This window comes from Pelophylax lessonae (assembly GCF_965119305.1).
Source record: "Pelophylax lessonae genome assembly, chromosome: 5".
NCBI classification, from domain to species: Eukaryota; Metazoa; Chordata; class Amphibia; order Anura; family Ranidae; genus Pelophylax; species Pelophylax lessonae.
Genome location: NC_138772.1, coordinates 183,399,730 through 183,412,058, shown reverse-complemented (window position 1 = coordinate 183,412,058; position 12,329 = coordinate 183,399,730). Strand labels below are relative to the sequence as shown.

The following is a 12,329-nucleotide window of genomic DNA, read 5'->3' as shown; positions in this document are numbered from 1 at the left end:
ATATTAACAAGCTGGTGATTTGGTTGCTAGGACCGCCCGGCTTCCTAGCGACCAATCACCTACTGGTTAATAACTGGTTATATTTTACCACTAGTTTCATAGTTTCTAACTCACTGATCACAAGGCTGGATGGGTGTATCATTGTATGTCATCTGTATACACAGCTGAGCCCCAGTCCAGGGAGACACAGACAGACACACAGCGCCTCCATCTCAGCAATCTTCTCCGGAGCGTAAGGAGGAGGAGGAGTGTGGAGTTCTGTGGTTTGCAGGCGGTTGTGAAGTGGACTACTCTAGAGGGCTTGGTCTTTGATGATTTTGTCACTATGCACTTTATATGGTAATTTCAAAGGCATTATTTACCACACAATTGCACTTTTAAGGTGAGCGCAGCTTAGTACACCTTGTGTGTATCGTATACCACACCTACTGGTTAACTTGAAAAGTTAAGTGAGGCAGCTCCCACCCTCCATCCAGTACTGTGCTGCCTCCCACCCTCCACTCTGCAGTGAAGAGGAGAGCTGCAGAGACCGGGGGGGGGGGGGGGGAGAGAACTGGCAAAGTCATCTGTGTTTGTGATCTACCCATCATCTGCCTGTGAACGCCCCTTTCTAACCAAAGACACAACAAAACTCCTAGTTCACTCCCTGGTCATCTCGCGCCTCGACTACTGCAATTCCCTTCTCGTTGGCATACCTCTACACAGGCTATCCCCCCTTCAATCCATCATGAATGTGCTGCCGCCAGACTCATCCACCTTACCAATCGCTCAGTGTCCGCTGCTTCTCTCTGTCAAGCCCTCCACTGGCTTCCGCTCACCCAACGAATTAAATTCAATATACTTACAACATCTTACAAAGCAATCCACAGCTTAGCCCCCAGCTACATCACTAGCCTAGTCTCAAAATACCAACCCAATCGCTCTCTTTGTTCCTCTCAAAACCTCCTGCTCTCTAGACCCCTCGTCACCTCCTCCCATGCTCGCCTCCAGGACTTTTCCAGAGCCTCTCCAATCCTATGGAACGCCTTACCCTTATCTGTCCGATTATCTCCTACTCTATTAGCTTTTAGGCGATCTCTGAAAACCCTCCTTTTCAGAGAAGCCTATCCTACCAACACCTAACAAATGTACCTCCATTTTCTCTATCAACCCATCCCCCACGGTTATTGCCTTTTTGTTTCACTTGACCCTCCCTTCTAGATTGTAAGCTCTAACGAGCAGGGCCCTCTAGTTCCTGTTTTGAACTGTATTGTAACTGTATTGTCTTCCCTCACATTGTAAAGCGCTGCGCAAACTGTTGGCGCTATATAAATCCTGTATAGTAATAATAATAATAACCGCTTGTTGCCCCCCTCCAGGGAAAGCGATAAGGGTAGTTGTCATGTATCATTGTAGAAAGTATGGGCACATAGGCATTAAAATGAGCCTTTCAGCAATGTAAGCTTTCTGGTGTTTTTACATTTTGGTGTCAGGTATAATCTCTATATGATTATTCATGCATTGATTAATTTTTTCTTGGTATGGAGCCATTGTTCATGTTACTCCTTTTGACCTGCATTGCAAGGAAGTGTCCTGCTTAGAATAGTAAATTATTTCAGGGAGTGGTTGTTTTTAATGTTCTAGGATTGTTTAGTTGCACAATCTCATGACAAACATCTGCCCTTCTATTTATACTGTCCCTGATAATGAAACACCTCAACGTGATGTTAAAAAAAAAAACATTACAGTGGCAGATTTCTACTTTTAAGACGCTAGTTCCCTGGTTGTCATATTCTTGTTTTCACTTCAGTTCTGAGTTTAAAAATTCTAAATTAGAAATATTTGGATGGAGACAGTTTTGTTTGCCTAAGGATTGGAGAGTGGGACATTAATGACACTATTGATCCTTACTAAACCCCCAAATCTATATGCAGCCCTTCAGTGAACAAGCTGCCTACAGTCAAATATTTAAAATTTTGACTTGACAGTCCAGAGCACCTGCTGACATTTTTCTGCGTTCCAGTTCTTATGTTTTTGTGCACCCAAACAGGAAAGTTCCGCTTATTTAAGTCCCCCTTCCCCAGCCTCTGCCACAGTTGGCACTTTTTAGGGAGTCTGGGAACTCCCCACAGCATGCTAACAAAATTTAGGCTCAGTCTGGGGGTGTTTTTTTTTTTTTTTATGATCTATTTCAGTACTTGAACACTGTTAGAAAAAGGATGAGGTTGCAGGACACACCAAAACACACGCAGGTATCAGAAGACAGATTCACAAGCAAAGTTCCTCAACAGAAGCCTTAAAGCGGAGCTCCACCTAAAAAGGGGACCTCTGCTTATTTGCCTCCCTCCCCGCCACCCCCCTCCGCTGACACATTTGGCACTTTTTGGAAGGGAGAGGGGAGCGGGTACTTGGTTGCAACAGGTACCCACTCCCACTTTCGTTTAGATCGCTGCGGCGATTTGAGCAGAGGTTTTCCCTCCCCCACAGCCTTCTGGGACACATCAGAAGTCCTGGAAGACTGTGGGACCATTTATAAAGTGCAGCACGGCTCGCTCTGCACAGCTGTGAAGCCGCAAGGCTTCACTGCCAGTTTCCCTTAGTCAAGATGCCGCGGTCTGGATCTGAAGCCAGTTGAAGAATCGGCTCAGGTGAGGGCAATGCTGGATCTTTTTTGCCACAATTCTTCCATGAAGGACCTTTCTGGCCAGACTTCTCCGAACAGTAGATGAGTGTACCTGGGTCCCTCTGGTTACCACCAGTTATGTGCTCATTGCGCTGCTGGACATTTTCCAAAGGGAAGTAAGCATGATGTTTAAATCTTTTGTGAAAACATAAATACACCCCTTCGGGGTTGTTCCTGGAGTTATGTCTTCCGTTTTCCACACAGGCATGACTTTGTTCCTGGAGTTATGTCTTCCGTTTTCCACACAGGCATGACTTTGGTAGACCAATCTGCCCCCAAAAACTAGGATAATAGGGTCCTTTCACATGGTGTTGCTTCTTTCAGCAGTGGATCTGTGAGCAGGGGCAGATCCAGAGTCTAGTCTCGGGAGGGGCACTGACAGAAAATAGGGTGTTGATTACAGAACTGTTTTAACATAGCATACAGTCCTAACCTTGTTTAAAACAGTGACACGTTTTAAAATTATGCCACTTCCTCTCAGCGCGGAGGAGGTAGGGAAGAATAGTGAGATCTGCCAACCACAGTAATTAAAATGTTAAGGTCAGCCGCGACAGTGGCTGCGGTCTTAACACTTATCAACTTCACAGGAGATCTTTATAATTTCCCAGCGGGTCTCCTGATGCTCTATACTGTAGCTCCATCTGGGACTCCTTCCCTCCACCGCACACCGGTGCAAAAGGGGGAAGGCTGCTACTGCGCATCTCTCCATCCGGGACTTATGCCCCTACAGCAGGGGTGCCCAACCTTTTGAGGAGAGAGGAATGCTTTAGCGCCTTGGTTACCGGTGGCGGGCCACAATGAGTGGAGCGGGAAGATGACAGGTCCATGTCCACTCAGCATATGCAAAGCAGACACAGACAAAGCCCTATCTACTCTATGGGCCCTCTGATCGGCCCTCTGATCGGCCCAGACAGAAGGGGATGGATCCCCCTGTTTTTTTTAAGTGGGTCGGATTGGAGGTAGGCGGGTGTAAACGGGCACAAGTCTGTTTACATCTGCAGCTCTATAGAGGTGAATGGAGGGTCCAATTTGATCCACATGAAAAACAGACAGGTGGACCCGATTAGACCGATTTGTGTAAAAGGGGCCTAAGGCTGCTTTCACACGGATGTCGTTTACCTGCACGTCAACTGACTTCAATCTTCACTTCTTCCTCAGGATTACTGCAGCTATCGCTGGCTGCTCCTGGCTGTTCTACAGGGCTAGTACTGCTGGTGAAAACGGCTGGCTGGTACTGCCAGTGGGAACTGCTGGTGGGTTCTGCTGGCTGGTACTGCTAGCTGGTGCTGGTGGGTACTGCTAGCTGGTGCTCGTGGGAACTGCTGGCTGGTACTGCTGGTGGGTTTCACTGGCTGGTACTGCTGGTGGGTTTCACTGGCTGGTGCTGCTGGCAGGTACTGCTGGTGGGTACTGCCAGCTGGTGCTGGTGGGTACTGCTGGCTGGTACTACTGGTGGGTTCTGCTGGCTGGTACTACTTGTGAGTTCTCCTTGCTGGTACTGCTGGTGGGTACTGCTGGCTGGTACTGCTAGTGGGTACTGCTGGCTGGTACTGCTGGTGGGTTCTGCTGGCTGGTACTGCTGGCTGGTGTTGGTGGGTACTTCTGGCTGGTACTGCTGGTGGATACTACTGGCTGGTACTGGTGGGTATTGCTGGCTGGTACTGGTGGGTACTGCTGGCGGGTATTGGTGGGTACTACTGGCAGGTATTGCTGGCTGGTACTGTTGGTGGGTACTGCTGACTGGTACTACTGGTGGGTACTGCTGGCTGGTACTACTGGTGGGTTCTGCTGGTTGGTACTACTGGTGGGTATCGCTGGCTGGTGCTGGTGGGTACTGCTGGCCGGTACTGCTAGCGGGTACTGCTGGCTGATACTGCTAGTGGGTTCTCCTGGCTGATACTGCTGGTGGGTACTGCTAGTGGGTACTGCTGGCTGATACTGGTGGGTACTGCTGGCTGGAACTGGTGGGTACTGCTGGTGGGTATTGCTGGCTGGTACTGTTGGTGGGTATTGCTGCTGTTACTGCTGGCAAGTACTGTTGGTGGGTTCCCAACCCACCATTTCTGAGCATCAGTGTGACAGGAGTCGCACTGGAGGAAGCAGAGCCGCTGCTTCCTGTATCGCTCCTGTCACAGGCGGAAGTGGAGTGCATTTGGTATCACTCCGCCTGTGACAGGAGCAGGCGCTATACAGGAAGCATCGGCTCTGCTTCCTCTAGTGACAGCTCCATTATTTACAGTGATGTTCAGGGATGGCGGGTCGGGAACCTGCAATCTTGGCTTACCGACCCGCCATCCCAGAGCAGGAGGGAGAGTCACTAATAATTTCTCGGGGGGAGCAATTGCCCCGTTGCCCCCCCCCCCCCCCCGGATCCGCCCCTTTCCGTGAGCTGATCAAGTTCTAAATCGGGGCTGAATGGAACAGATGTTCACTCTGTGACATCTGTGCCTGTTTAGTTTTTATGTCCACATTTTGACAGCAGGGTGTGGCGGACCCGTGATGGCCCCTATGGGCAGCTGGCTGTAAATGGACATTTGCCCATGTCCATCAGGCTACTTCTGAGCGAAAAACGAAAAAGGGCACAGTGCTTTTCAGTTTTTGTTTTTTTTTTTTTCTGGACCTCTAGACCTGGATAGACTTGGAGGTAGGTGTGTTTAAACTGACACAGGTCAGTTCACATCCGCCTGCCCTTAGAGCTGCAGGGAGCTTCCAATCAGTTGTGCTTGAAAAACTGACAGATGGCCCAGTTTGGAAAGCCCTGTGAAAGGTGCTTAAGACTCCTTATTGTACTGCAGAACATTTCTCAATCGGTCCCAATGCAGACTGCTGTAAACCATATACTAAAAATCTGATGTAATATAAATGTCTATCTAAAACGTTACTTTAAACCACCAATGAGATTTAAACTGTTTTGGAAATGTTAATGTTATTGGTGATACAGAGAGCAGAGAGAAAATAGAGAGCTCTCTATACACTAGTAGATGTTCGAACGAACGTTTATAAATTCGTATTAAAATTCTCAGTACTTGAGAAAGGAACTTAAAATTTTGATTTGCTTTTAACATTTGATTTTGGAATGAATAGACTATCTAGAACTAAAACCACGCGCACAGTTGGAAAGAAGTTTGTTTGAGAATAATTTTCCATCCTGCTCCTACAAATATTCTGTCACTGCATTTAAAAAGGAACATTGATCAACTAATGATTACAAAATTAACCGGACATTCTCTAATTAAGGTAATTAGTGTTAGTAAAGTATAACATTTTTGTTGGCCTAAAATAAAAAAAGATATATGCTTACTGCGCAATGCAAGGATATTGCACTGAACGGTCCTTACCTCTCCTTTTTTTTTACCTTTTAAAGGAGAGACGTATGACCAAAGCTTTTTGGCCATACTTCTCTTGTGTCACAGGAGTGCACTTATTTCTGCACTCCTGTGACCTAGATTCAGCTGACAGAGGGCTAAAGTTTGCTGTCTGCTGATGTCACAGACCCTGTCTGTGTGGATTCTGCGGATATGCAGGCTGAATATCGGGAGACAACGGCCGGTTGAAAAAAAACCAGCTGAGGTTGGACCTGTGTGTATGCCGATCTGTCAGATGTGCACGCTGGAAAACCAGCATCTGACCGACACTCCCGATCAGCGCTGATCGGAGTGTTCTGGGAGGGGGGCATATCCCTGTCAGAAAAACAACAGCTCAATTGTGGTAGAGATTGCTGAACTAACCTTGCATGGTTTGTACAGCGACTCTGACCGGAGCTGACAGTTTACGTGTACCTGGCATGCCACTGGGAGCCTGTGCCAGCTGCTTCCTTCCACAGCACAGCGCTCCAGTAAGCGTTGGAGGAGCAGAACAGAGAGCTGGTGACTGACAGTCACCGCTCTCTGCTCAGTAAACACCAAGAACTTCGCGATCAGCAGTCATGTAATTGCTTGGTTCTCAGTCTTAGGCTGGCCATACATATACAATTTTCTGTTAGATTTACCACAAACCACATAATATGGGGTCAAAGCTATACAACACTTTCAATTGTATCCAATTAGGCAGGCCTTTGAACTACAAAGTTGAAGGTAAATTTCAAGAAAATTGTACAGAAAATTGTAAGAAAATTGTATAATGTATGGCCAGCCTTAGATCTAGCAGGGGACTGCTGCACCATCAGATCAATGCTGAAGCCCACATAGGTTATTACAGATGGTTCAATACACTTATCTGAGTGCATTGTTTCCAAACAATGTTACCTGTTGATGTAACCAGTAAATTCTGGTGATTTAATTTTTAAAGATGATACTATGTTTTTAAGGAATTTAATAATCAAAAGTCTTTTATTGAGATTAGCCTTTTTCTGCTTTGTCCTATTGTTTTGGCACATTCAAAGTCCCCTTATTCTTGGTGGGAGAAAGGGAATTTGCTGTCTTACTTTACTTTTGGGGAAACCTCTTTCCCCCCTTTTTCCCCTCCTCCCCTTGTTTTTCTATACACTTTTTTGGGATGGTGCCACAATGTGGATGTTTCATAGTATAATGCTCTGCACACATATACTTGCACATTGTATTATGAATGTTTTTTTCTTTTAAATACCGTACTTCTCTTTTAGCCTGGGTTCACACTAGTGCATGCAGAACAGCGAATGTGATCTGCACAGGAATCGCACCGCATCCCTGTACACATCACATGGCGATGTCTGTTTGATTTTAGCCTTACATTTTGTATGTCTCACATCTCATCCGTGCCAAAATGGTGCAGGACTCCTTTTTTTTTTTTTTTTTTTTCCCTGCACCCGATTCACATTGCATGGGCTTTCACACCCATGCAATGCTATTCTGGCAGGCTTTTTTTTTTTGCAATTTTTTGTAAAATTGTTTTGCAAACATTGACACCCGCAGGAGATCACATGAATGCCGTGCGTTTCACACATTGCATCAGTGTGAACCAGGGCTCAATGAAAGTATTGCATGATACGCCGTCCATGCAATCTGGTGTCAATGATGTCAAATAGATTAATGACACCATCAAACAGATCGCAAATGCAGTGCAATTGCCAGAATCGTACACCCATGTGATGTGATGAGATTCGGGTGCAGGGAAAAAAAAGGGTCCTGCACCATTTTGGTACAAAATGAATGGCTCAAATCGCACTGCAACTCCTGTGCAAATCACATGCGGTGTTCCGCATGCACTAGTGTGAACCCAGGCCTAAGGGAAACATCTTGACTTTAGAACCACTTTTCTATTTCGGTATGTTCACTAGAATTTTATGCAAGAAGAGTAGAGTGTTCAACTCCTACACAAACAGTAGTTTCGGAGTAGAGATTAGATAGGTCCCACAGCGCAGGTGGGTTTTAGAACCACTTTTGAGGCACCAGTATGACTTTCTCACCTTTTGTAGAGATCCATGCTTTTTGAGGGTGTAACGACACCCCAAAGTATGAAAGGGGTTACAGTCGTCTAAGATAATCCGCTCCCGAACACCAGGACAGCTACCGACCACTCCAATCCGCCATACATGAAGCCCATACAAATATCCCCCCCCAAGTACGAGACAGGGCTCTGTATTAAGCTCAAGTAAGAATAACTCTCTTCTTCTCGTTTTATTGAAAGAAACACAGCATTTATATACACTTTGAGAATACCACATGAACAATGACTGTGTAATTACATCCCTTAGTAGACAGCCAGGTGAGCTCATTAACATACTTATTAATAGTCTCAGACCCAATTAACACACTGTCCTATTTTAGACAAAAGCACTTAGTTAATCAGTAGATATTCTTTAGGAGGGGCTGCTGTAAACAACCCCCCCCCCTCTCTCTGCAGCTAATACACGTTGATTAGCAGACATGGTGTCTCTCATAGTTCCTGGGCGCCCAAATTAGGAGTTGCACTTCCTGTGCCTTACAGTGTATAGGAATAAGATAGATCTCCATATTTCCTGAGCGATACTGGTAATGCATATTACTGTCCCATTTGAAATAGTCCAAACCATATTCTCAGTGTACACCACCCTCCAGGTCACCCTGCATCCATAAAAGATGCAGGGTGACTTAAACCTAAGAAAGCCACACAAGGCTGGACATGGTGCCTCCCAACCTCTTTTAAAGGAATTTGGGGTCCACAACCCCCATGCCCAAAGTGACTCCTGTCACAGAGGGAAATATTAAAAGAAAAAAAAGGGGGGGTGGTGGTCAGACACGTGCATCCTACATTTTTCAAACTACCGTAGCTTAAGGTTAAGTCAATACTTTATGTGAACCTTTGAAGGTTCTGCATTTAGTAGAAACAAAGAAGAAACGAAATAAGTTGGAAATGAGAACCTTTTACCAATAATGGTTGCATCCACCTCCTACCCTAGGTTCACGCATATGCGGCTCTGCAGGCCATTTTCTGCGTGGGCATGGCAGCCCATTCATTTGGCCCCTACAGCATTTTAGAAAGCACAGCCCGCACAGGAACTGCAAGTGGAGTGCGGGTGCCATTTCTAGTGCGTGTGGCGTGCCATTAGGATTAATGGCACCTGAACGCATCCAGTGCATTTTTATGGGAAAATGGAAAGTTGAATGAAAAATACTTTTGTGTTCCGATCAGTTTTGGAATAAGGGAAAGTTAAAATTCATTTTTTTAAAGGGTTTCACTTCTCTGTAGTATTTATATATGTGAATTGTATATCTTGATGAGAAAATGATTGTAATAAAACCCTTTTGTAGGTTAGTGAATTGATTTGTGACCATTGAATTTTTTAAGCACATTTAAAAACTGCCCAGGAAAACATTTATGGCTCATGCACAGTGACGCTGTCAAATGCCCATTTTACAAGTGTTTTAATTTTGTTTTTTTTTTTTTGTTTTTTTTTTTTATTCTGCGCCCTATGTATCCATGCCCAAATAGACGTTTAGAGGCAGGCGTGTGGAGGGGCAGAAATCTGAACTGTGAAAAGTGTGTACAGGAGAGGAATGTTTGGGCAGGAAAAAATGGCCTATGCACCTAAATGTGTGTAAATTCTCCAAAACGCTAGGCACGTTTAAAGGCATTTAAACGCGCCTACCTTGTTTAAAAAACACTGCTTAAGGCACTTTAACACTGCTTTTCTCCTGTCATGAGAACTTATTGTGCATGAGGCCTTATAAGCTTTTGTAAAATAAAGGAGTTCTACTGTCACAGCATACAATTCCATATTGTAACATCAGCATTGTAATAGCAATACAGGCAATAGGTATATTTGACAATCCAATATAATCTTCAAAAACCTCCTTACATGTTGTGAGTATCGCCTGTCTAATGGCCATCTCCTTCCACAATTTCCTGAATTCCCAGCATGCCTTGCAGGAGAACTCTATTTACTTTCAATTAATATGGACTATATATCCCATGGTACCTTGATACTGCAAGTAGTGGTTCCTGTACTTACTCTACCTCATATGTGTGACACAGCAGTGCCTACAAGGCATAGTGAATAAAAGTCACCAAATTCAAAGAAGTACAGTAAACATGTGAGGAGCTGCACAAAATAAGTTTATAATTTAAATTAATCAGAGTAGGCTGGAAATAATTGAAATCAAATGTAGAAATTAATATTTTTTTACATTTCAACCATAGATATGCTTGAATTATTATAAAGGAAAGTGTCAACAGGCTTTGGGCTTGTGTAGATGACAGTTGGAGATACTTCTGACAATTGATTTATTTTGTGATTACTTGTGCTGCAGTATGTGGTTTTAAGCTGAACAGCCAAACAAAAAAATGATTAAATACATACAGCTGCAAGAAAAAGTATGTGAACCCTTTCGAATGATATGGATTTCTGCACAAATTGGTCATAAAATGTGATCTGATCATCATCTAAGTCACAACAATAGACAATCACAGTCTGCTTAAACTAATAACACGCAAAGAATGAAATGTTGCCATGTTTTTATTGAACACACCATGTAAACATTCACAGTGCAGGTGGAAAAAGTATGTGAACCCCTAGACTGACATCTCCAAGAGCTAATTGGAGTGAGATGTCAGCCAACTTGAGTCCAATGAATGAGATGAGATTGGAGGTGTTGGTTACAGCTGCCCTGCTCTATAAAATACACACGCCAGTTCTGGGTTTGCTTTTCACAAGAAGCATTGCCTGATGTGAATGATGCCTCGCACAAAAGAGCTCTCAGAAGACCTACGATTAAGAATTGTTGACTTGCATAAAGCTGGAAAGGGTTATAAAAGTATCTCCAAAAGCCTTGCTGTTCATCAGTCCACGGTAAGACAAATTGTCTATAAATGGAGAAAGTTCGGCACTACTGCTACTCTCCCTAGGAGTGGCCGTCCTGTAAAGATGACTGCAAGAGCACATCGCAGACTGCTTAATGAGGTGAAGAAGAATCCTAGAGTGTCAGCTAAAGACTTACAAAAGTCACTGGCAAATGCTAACATCCCTGTTAGCGAATCTACAATACGTAAAACACTAAACAAGAATGGATTTCATGGGAGGATAGAGGAAGCCACTGCTGTCCAAACAAAACATTGCTGCACATTTACAGTTTGCACAAGAGCACCTGGATGTTCCACAGCAGTACTGGCAAAATATTCTGTGGACAGATGAAACCAAAGTTGAGTTGTTTGGAAAAAACACACAACACTGTGTGTGGCGAAAAAGAGGCACAGCACACCAACATCAAAACCTCATCCCAACTGTGAAGTATGGTGGTGGGGGCATCATGGTTTGGGGCTGCTTTGCTGCATCAGGGCCTGGACGGATTGCTATCATTGAAGGAAAAATGAATTCCCAAGTTTATCAAGACATTTTGCAGGAGAACTTAAGGCCATCTGTCTACCAGCTGAAGCTCAACATAAGATGGGTGTTGCAACAGGACAATGACCCAAAGCATAGAAGTAAATCAACAACAGAATGTCTTTAAACAGAAGAAAATACGCCTTCTGAAGTGGCCCAGTCAGAGTCGTGACCTCAACCCGATTGAGATGCTGTGGCATGATCTCAAGAAAGCGATTCACACCAGATATCCCAAGAATATTGCTGAACTGAAACAGCAGAAATCCATATAATTCCAAAGCGTTCACATACTTTTTCTTGCAGCTGTATAAGGGGACTATATAGTCTGCCAAAGTATTGATTTCTATCAGTTGTGTGATCTCCATAACCTTTCCACAAAACATAACTAAGAGGATGACCCAAAATTCTCACCAGGGCCAGCCCTACCATGGGTCCCAATGGGTCCATTGGACCCAGGCAGCACTTTGAGAGGGGCAGAAAATTGATGCCCAAGATTTTTTTTTCCAGCAGTTTTGTGTGTCATCAGTTTGCGGTGTGTTACGGGCGACATTTTCCCATCTCATACTGCCGGCCGTAGTGCAAACTAATGAGTATGAGGAGGAGGAGGATCTCCTTCGCAGAACGTTCTTGTGTGATTGTGGTGTGCGCAATGACGTCAGACATTCAGACAGACAAAATAATACTGGAGTTTGTGGTTTGGAATTGAACATAATTTTTGGAGGTCATATAATTGTGCATGTAGACAAGGTGTTGTTGCATATAGATCTGACTTCCTGATACACTTTGTTTTAGTTTTAATTATCATGATAAAAAATAAAATTGTGTGGGCCTTTTGGTGGGCGTGATTTTTTTTTTTGGTGGGGGGGGGGGGGGGCAGCATTAATTTTTGGA

General features: G+C 44.4%; 1 protein-coding gene across 1 annotated transcript in view; it reads left to right on the top strand.

Moving 5' to 3' along the window:
- Positions 1-12,329, top strand: part of CDCP1 (CUB domain containing protein 1) — a 131,044-nt gene that overhangs the window by 77,502 nt on the left and 41,213 nt on the right. The gene's annotated exons all lie outside the window — the stretch shown is intronic.